Genomic DNA, 8,956 nt, shown 5'->3' with positions numbered 1-8,956 from the left:
TGAAGCCCCAAGAAGCATCAGCTTACTGAATTCTCTCACATATCACATGTCCCCAAATAAAACACACACCTTGTTTTTGGATAGCAGAATGTAGAAAGAAAAGATTTTTCCAGAGCTATAGCCAACTTTATGACATAGAATAAGTCATTTTGGGAATACAGAATGCCCAGAAACGTAGCAGCAGGAAGTACGGTGCCCAGACTGTCTCCCAGGACGCCACATTTCTTGAACACTCTATATCCCCATGAGGACTTACTTTGTGTCATACTAGATTAGGCTCCAGGCCCCTACAAGACCAGTAGCAACACTTACTTCCGTACTTTAAGTAGTTCTTTGTAGAAGTTCCTGTAAATAAAGTGTTGTTTCCACACCACAATTCTGGGGGGCTAATTTTTGGGGAAAAGGTGCATGTGGCATATGAATAAGTACGGTACTTTGCCTTATTACATGTCATAGAAAAACTGCATCCTACAACAGACTAATTTGTGTAAGATAAATTTAATTGAAGGCACCCAGATGTCTGGTCATTGACTTATGTGTAAACAACAGGTTACTTGATGCTGTTAGCTTCCATTATGTATAATTATTCACTGATGTTATCACTGTAAGGAAAGAAGAAACTAAACCATTAACTTCACCTGATGTCATTGTATTATTTTGTATAGATGGACAAATGTTACAAGTAACTCCCCCTTCTTGTCCATGTGCCCTCTCCACACTCATTTTCTTATACTCAGTCCTCTCCTAATTGTTCCTTTGGTCTCTTTCCATTTTGACTCCATGCTTCTTATCCTTATGCTTGGAATAGTCTCTCCATCTTTCCAAACAAGCCATGATCTCTTCTTTGACTTCAAGTCCCTCCTTTGATCTTACATTTTTCCTATTCCGATTCCCTTTTCACACTGTCTCCCCTTCCCACCGTCTTCTGAGACTGCTAGATAATTGGATGTAATGTACCCATCACAATGAAACAGAGAGCAACAAACCAGATTCTCTAGTAGTGTAAATCAGTGGCACCCTTCTAAAACCACCACACAGGTGATAATTTATATCAGACGAGGATCTTGTCCCTTTTCTTCTCACTGGTATGTGAAGTGCTGCATACATTTATAGTGAACTGGACATAATAGGACAATATAAAAATAGCTATTACACAATAGAGGTCATTAGCAACAAGTTCCTGTAAGCAAATTAATACCCAGAGGCACTACTAGAATTTTTTGATCAAGATAAATGTATCTTCTGATATTCACCTGTTGTTCAAGATTGATGGCTAGTGGTATTTGTCAAGAACTTTTCCTTTCATCAGTTTCACAATGAAACCGAGATAATCTGAATATATTAAATGTATTAATATCCACTTAATGAAATGTTGCTCATCCAGTCTTATCCATGATGATCAGTAAGATAAAAGGTTAAAAAAGACAATGGCTGACTTTCCATTTTTCCCTAGATTAATCTAATGAAACTAGAGGAGGTCTTCTAGGGGAGGAAAACTAAGTCCTTACATCAAAATCAACCTTTCTTCTTTTACTTAAAAAGATTTGGTTGTGAACAATTAAATATGCCAAGGTGGAAACACATACTAGAAAGATAAATATAGTCTGAAAGACTGTTTGAACAATCTGGGTACTATAATCTTGCAGCAGGAAACTGTTGTTTTAATCACTGAAGAACAGCTCACATACAAATAAAAGTATCCAATATCATTACCTGACTCCTGATATATATACAACTAGGCAACAGTGTACAAAGAGCTAGCCATTCACAGAGCAAGTTCAACACCATTTATTGAAGTTCAGGGGTACATATTAAGCGAGGCGATTTCTTCAGATTGCTATTCTTTGGCTTCTGAAGAGTTCTGGCTTGGAAACATCCATCCTGGATGCTGTGGATGAAAGGCTGTTTTCTGAAATTTTAATGTATGAATAAGAAAATGAAAAAAAACAAAGAGATCTCAAAGAGATTGGAGGGAATTTTCTTAAAAACATTTATATTAAAAATAGGCCAGAATAGGAAATAACTGTATTTTGAGGAAGCAAAGCTGATAGACTGTTCCATCAGTTGGCACTGACTTGTGATTTGGCCCAATCTATTTTCTACTTCTTCTGTATAGCATTAGAAGTATTTTACTGTTATATTTTTGTGATGTTCCAATCAACACTGAGTACTCATCATAAATGGACATTTATTCAAATGAAATATTGAATATCAGATTCAAAGGACTCATTTAAGAGCTTAGCATTCTGAACTATTTTGTTAAGGGAGTGGGCCAGATCTTCTTCATTTACAGTGCCATATCTCCTGTGTTGACTTCTGTGGTTTCACTGGGGACTACGAGAAACTTACTGCTGTCATGCACATTGCAGTTAAAGATAGAGCTAACTGTTTAAAGATGCAATAAGCATCATTCTGGGATGACACAGTGTCATCCACAGCTGTATCAAACCAGACTGATGTTAAATAGGTTTTGTTCAGGCCATTTGATATCTGAATTTTTTATTTAAAACATAATTAAATAGTGAGTATAAAGGGTCAGATTCTCAGCTGCTCTAAATACATGCAACTCCCAGGAGCAGATACCGATGTAGATTTACACCAGCTGGGGATCTTGGCCCAGCATTATTACACGCCTCATGAAAGCTTAAATACACTTTAGTGCTGTCCAACATCTGAAAATAAAGCACCACCCACCACAGCAAAAGGCTCCCAGGTCAGAAGCCACAGTCTTGATCAGACTTGGCTGCTGCATCCTAAAAACTCTGGATCCTGACAATGCACACCAGCCCCCTGTGCACACCTCAGCCTTTGAAAACATTTCTGAGTCCCAAACTGCTTACTCCATGCCATTTCCCTGTTACAACCAGCCTCCCTATGAGGCTACAGAAGCTTCAGATGTCTCATTCACACACCCAGCTCTGTACCCCACCCACACAGCACATGTCTAGTCACATAACATCTAAAAAACCCCACATAGGCTACATTTGATAGCAAAAATTAATCCCTCCTTTGTTTTGAATGCAGCAAGGTAAGGTAAGAATTAACCATTTTTCCAAAGTCCACAGAGCAACTCTACTCTGTATGTCTCAAAAGCAGCAGCAAACTTTCAGAGGGTGTTTCCCTAGACTAAGCATTTAGGGAGGATAGTCTTTAAGAGTTAGGTGTTTACAGGCTGAAAGTAGAATGGGCGGCAGAGCCATGTACAATCCCGGGCTTGACCTTGCTTCAGAGGACGGCTCAGCGAGCTTAAAGCCATGAGGCTCCCCTTTATCTGTGAATAAGAATCACGCCCATCCACGGCTCAGTATTCCGAGTTTCAGCACCACAACTGATGGACAGCGCCCTGCAAGCGTGCACCAGGCTCCCTTGCTCCAGACACATCCAACCCTCAGATCCTCAGCCTCCTGCTTCCCGCCATTGAGCTCTCGTTCAAGGGATACTCACATTGTTTTCTTCCAGGCAGGCTGCTGAGCTGCTATGGTTCTGCTGCCTCTCTCACTCCCAGCTGCTAGCAAAGATGGCTTTCCAGCTCCCCTTCTGATGCAACCGGTCTCTTAGTATTGTAGGCACTGTTGCTGAGATAGGAGGGGTAGGCAAAGGCAACTGAGCATGCCTGCATCTCACATCACACACTAGGAAGTAGAGGGAAGGAACCGCAACATATCCTCTGTAATTCAAGGTAGAAGAAACTCCTACGCTGGCCAATATAAATGGATCATGACCCTGGATTCAGCAACAGGCATTTGCTCTCTGTTTTGTGGTTAATGGAGACAAGACTTAAAGTGGGGATGCACTTGAAAAAAAAGTCCCTGTTTGCCTATTTCCTTAAAAATGGAAGTTGCTCGTGTGGCTATAAGTGATTATGGGGTAAAGATCAAGGGGGAGAAAGAAAGATGAATGAAATATCAGTTATGGTCTGGAAGGAAATTTCTATCATGGCACAGTATTACTCTCTCCTCTAAATTATCCAGTGCTGGGTGTATTTAGTTTAGTTGCCTAATTAGCTCCACAATAAAGTCTCAACATCTACACACGTGGCCCAATTAGGCTGCAGGAAACTAATTCACTCTGCCATAGGTTAGTGCTTGTAAACACAAGTACTATCCTAGGGTGGCATTCTTCAGTGTGCAGCAACACACACGTAGATGCTGACAGGACGGGCTGGGGCACGAAGGTGCTTCAGTACAAGGGCTGCCTGCTGGCTAGCCCCACACTGGAGCACACTCATGTCCCAGCCAGCCCCTCTGCAACACATTGAGCTGGGGGGGAACAGCAGGTTGATCCCCCTGTGCCCCTTGCCAGCCAGGGTTGCTCCAACCTAGTTTAGCATGTTATCGTCCAAGGTGCACAAGTAAACCTTGCACCAGAGAGCAATAAATTGGCACAGTAAGTGCCAGTTTATTTTGTCATATTAATTTCACATGTAGACATGCTCACTGACTACTACTAGAGACAGGAGGTCATTTTCTTCTGACCTGGGGAAGTAATGAACCAGGTGGCAGAGGATTAACTCGGTTTACTGCAGAAATCACAAGGGAAAATGTCTGTTTACCTTGCATGCATGTGATGTCTTCTCCCTTTGCCCTTTTCACTGCCATCTTGTCAGGCATCCAGCATTCTCTCCAAACCCCTTGCATTCTTATCTTCTTCAGCACTGCTCCCTTTTTTTGTCCTCTTGGCCACCCACATGAAGCTCATTCTGGGAAAGAAGATATCAGTGCGCTTAACCCCAGGGACACTGCAAGGTCAGGCAAATGCGTGATATCATGTACACAGCTCTTTGCCAACTAATGTGAATTCAGGGCCATTCCCCTACAACATGATTTATTGTTGAGTTGTCTAGAGTACACTCCCACAGACACTGAAATGAATATGTTTTATAGAGGCTTGCTTTGAAGCTCTAGGCCTCCCTGCTCAGGAGCTGGAGATTTAGATGTGCTCTATTTACTTGAAATCAACACTGGCCAAAAAAAGCACCTCATCTTAGCTAGAAGTATTGGCTTAGGGCAGATAGCAGCTGAGTTCTGGCTTTGGCCCTGGGCTCAGGACTGGAGCCAGAGCTGGGCTATTGCCTGTCCCAGGCTGGGGTGGCTTGTGCAGTGGGGGGGTGTGCACGGAGCGGGGGGGGGGGTGGGCGGGGGGGGGGGGGGGGGGGGGGTGGCAGGTGAGACTCTGTGATGCTGCAGAGGCATGTGGGGGAGATCCACAGTGTGTAGCTTGGGGTAAGCAGGGAAGACCATGCAGCCCACCCCTACCTGCGGGCTGCTCCCTGGCCACTTGTCCCACTCACTGCTTACCAGTAGCTTATCATCAGCTCCACTTGATTCCCCCTCCCCACCCCCAACCTTACCATCAGCTCCATCTTGCTCCAGTCCCCCTAGTCCTAATGTAGCTGGTCCCAAAGCTGCCACCACCACTTCTTTATAGCCAGGCTGGGCACCACTGCTGACTGCCTTGGAGCTAGAACCAGAGCCACCCAGAAGGTAAGTGGCAGGGGAGAGCAGGGCATGGAAGGCAGGTGGCACAGATACAGGGGACAAGGGGCAGGGGAAAGGCAGCAGGGGGCAGGCACAGGCGCAGGGGGCAAGAGGCAGGGGGGTAGGCATGGGTAGAGCAGGCATGGGTAGAGTGACAGAGGGCACAAGCAGGGGAGGAAAGAGGCAGGGGTCTGATCCTTTACCCCACTGCTGCTTTGGAGGGGATGAATTTAAGTTGACCTCCACTAATTAGATTCTAGACATGGAAAATTATAACATTCATAATTGTCCATGTCTAGAATCAAATTACAGTGGGGTCATATTAAATGCAAATTCATTTTAGATTCGAGTAGATACGATACTCTAAAAGCTTGGAACCAAGCCTCCCTGCTTGTTTTGGTGGTGCTAATGCTGGTGTTGATGAGGTGCCAGGTTTAAGAGGAAGTTCAGCTGGCAGGGCCTCACCAGCACCAATCTGGATGTCAAGTTGTTGGGCAGTGGTAGAGGTAAAAAAATATTTTTCCTACCTCACTGAACAGTTTCTGCTTCTGCACAGGGATAAACCTGAAACTCTAGTCCTTATCATCCACCCACACAGTTACACAGCTCAGCCCTGCCGTTAGCAATCTTTGCATTGGTATCCCCTGGTGAGAAAAGCAACCCAAGGCCTCCCAGAACTCAAATGGACTAGAATTTATGCAGAACAAACCTGCAGTTTGGATGTAGACCCAGATGGCACATGGCTTGCTCCAACTCTTTCTCTAATGTTACCAGTTACAAAGCCTGCTCTTGAACAGGCCTCCCTAAATCTTATCCTAAAATGATCACAGCAGCAGAAGCAGGTGTGCATTCAGTCAAGTGGGAGCTGTACTGTTAAGTCAAAAGCCTGTCTTTGGGTGTATGTTCAGTGTAACCAAACAGTGCTTGGAAAAAAACCACATTCAGGGCATGTCTCTAGTGGGTTATGGAATAGAGAAGATCCCACACAACTTACTGATTCGTTTGATGCGTTGGCTGGGGGAATTTTTAGCTACTTGCACGATTTCACAATGATTGCACACTTAATTCATACATACAACACAATTTTATTTTAAATTTCTTTGCTATGCATATAACACTGCTTAGCTTTAAGAAATACCACAAACATTAAGAACACAATAACTACATATATCAGAAACAATGCTCCAAATGCACTTCCTTCCCAATGTTATAAGAATTAGTATTACAAAAACAACTACAATTACAACTAACTGTATAATTTGAACCAGAAAAGTTATTACTATATTATACTTACAATCCTAGAATTCCAAGCAGCCAAACACCTAAATATGGTTTCATTCCTCAGTAGTACAATTTAATGGGTTGGCCTCAGTAGTACGGTTCAATGGGCTGGCCTCAGCAGTGATAGGAACAAGTCCCCTTCCTTCAGTCCCACTCGGGCACTCTGCGGTTTCAGCGTGAACTAAGAGATTCGTGTTCACGGAGAGGGTGGTTCAGGTGATCAGTCTGATCCAGCCTACACTTGCTATTCTTCCTTCGTTGTTCTGCAAGTGAGGTTACCTCCAAATTGGGACTGTAAGTTACAGTTTTTATTGCGTGAGTTACTGTCTTGGGCCCCTCCTACCCAAACCTGTCACTACTCCCAAATTTGGGCTTGGATCTTTCTTAACAGATTTCTGCTGGGTTCAGTTTCTTTTGTTGACCATTTAGTTACTTTGGGGAATTTCCACACCACTGCAGTGACCTTTCTTTTACAATCTCTTTTCAAAGGCTCCTAGGGTTTGATTTCTCGGAATGTGGGATGTCTGCTTAAGGGTCATTTTATGTTAACCTTGTTAAAGGCCTTTAGAGATAAAATTCAAGAGTTAAGACTTTGAGCCAGGCCAGGACATTCTGCAGGTAGGCCAAAACAATGGCCTAGATAAAAAGATAAATCTTGTCTTTTTCTAAACTGGCTAATGGGCAACCATTACAAGCATTCAGACTATTACATTCAATATGACAGGGTGTATGTTCAGTGTAACCAAACAGTGCTTGGAAAAAAAAACAAAACACATTCAGGGCATTTGGCCAGGTGTGTTCAGCTGTACAGCTCTGTACATAAATCCATTACACTAGCACACCCATTTCTTTGTAAGAGCTACTGCTGTGTAGGTCAGACCCTGATAAATATCTAAATAGGGAACTTAAATATTCTCTCAGATGTACAATGCCCCCAACATGAGGGAATAACTGGACCCTGAAGATGCCCAGTCTATTCAGTATTGTTTCATGAACCACAAGATACTAGGCTGGCAGAACATCTTGGTACTGCCAGCACTTTCAGTCCCCAAAGGATACAAGCGCCTATTGTCCAGTGAGAAGCAATGTTTATCGTGACTGTTCCCAAACCAAAACAATTTCTCTGTTACTGAAAAAAATCTACAAAGAAGTGATATTTGGGGGTTTTAACTTCAAATAATCTTAAAGAAGCTGGAGCTGTCTTGCAGGGGCAGGGTAATCCTGTGTAACAAGACCTTTTGGTCTTTGTCAGAAGAAATGCAGAGACACCCGGTGGTGGCAACAAAGATGTAAGCAGAGATGGCCAAACAGCAATGTGATTAGTTTTGCCATACTTTTTCAAATAAGCTTCTTAGTTGAATTAGAGTGAATGGCTGAGTGGGAGCTTCCTGGAGAGCTTTCTTTCACTTTTTGTATACTTACAGCTCCATCTCAGTCTACTATTGCAATGCAAGTGATGATAATACACAGGGAAAGGCTGTGTTTGTAGGGCAGTCTCCTGGCTTGCAGTATTGATCAGCTTCCCCAAACTGGAATAAAGACACATTGTGATGACAGACACCATTAACTGGTCTATGAGACATTTTAAATGGATACAGAATTCAGACCTCTGTGAAAGCCATTCTGCAAACATGGCAACATCACAAAGCCACCATAGATAGAGGTACCAGCTCAGCCAAGGGTGTACAGCCACAAATGTAGCAAAGCCTGAGTTCCTAATATACATACATTGTAATGGAGAGCCATTCATTCAGGCATTTGCTTCAGAATAGCTAAAGATGGATAACTCTTTCATTTGCTATACTTTACTCTGCTTTGGACAGTGTAAAACATTTTCTCTCTCTTTTCAGAAGCATATGCACTTGTCCTTAATTACCCCCTTCCCTAATACCTGGGTAACTCTTCTCAAGTCATACAGCAGCTTTTTCAGGATTTATGAAGCAAGTCTTCAGCTGGATCTCCTAAATACTAACTGTGACATAACCGAACAGCATTTTAAGGCTCTGCAGGTACCAGTCTTCCCTTATTATTTAGAGCTAATTTACAATTATATAGTGTTTAATTGCTTGGACTTACCACTTGCTGCCTACATCCCATGTGGCCTGCAGTTACTCCATCCAAAGATCATCAGTCTCCACCTGGTTCTTTTTAAGTATGGTTCAGATATGAGAGGCACTTTGTGAGCTTTGAAAGCTGTA

General features: G+C 43.0%; 1 long non-coding RNA gene across 1 annotated transcript; it reads right to left on the bottom strand.

Moving 5' to 3' along the window:
- Window positions 1-1,772: 1,772 nt before the first annotated feature.
- LOC112551006 lies at window positions 1,773-4,821 on the bottom strand. The gene is made up of 3 exons (XR_003095107.1): window positions 4,553-4,821; window positions 3,445-3,575; window positions 1,773-1,909 (listed from the first exon to the last, which is right to left on the bottom strand). It is a non-coding gene; the product is annotated as an uncharacterized LOC112551006 (long non-coding RNA).
- Window positions 4,822-8,956: the final 4,135 nt, after the last annotated feature.

This window comes from Alligator sinensis, unplaced genomic scaffold, assembly GCF_000455745.1.
Source record: "Alligator sinensis unplaced genomic scaffold, ASM45574v1 scaffold572_1, whole genome shotgun sequence".
In the NCBI taxonomy this organism is placed as follows: domain Eukaryota; kingdom Metazoa; phylum Chordata; order Crocodylia; family Alligatoridae; genus Alligator; species Alligator sinensis.
Note: the sequence above shows the minus strand (reverse complement) of the source record. Positions and strands in the feature narration are given on the sequence as shown.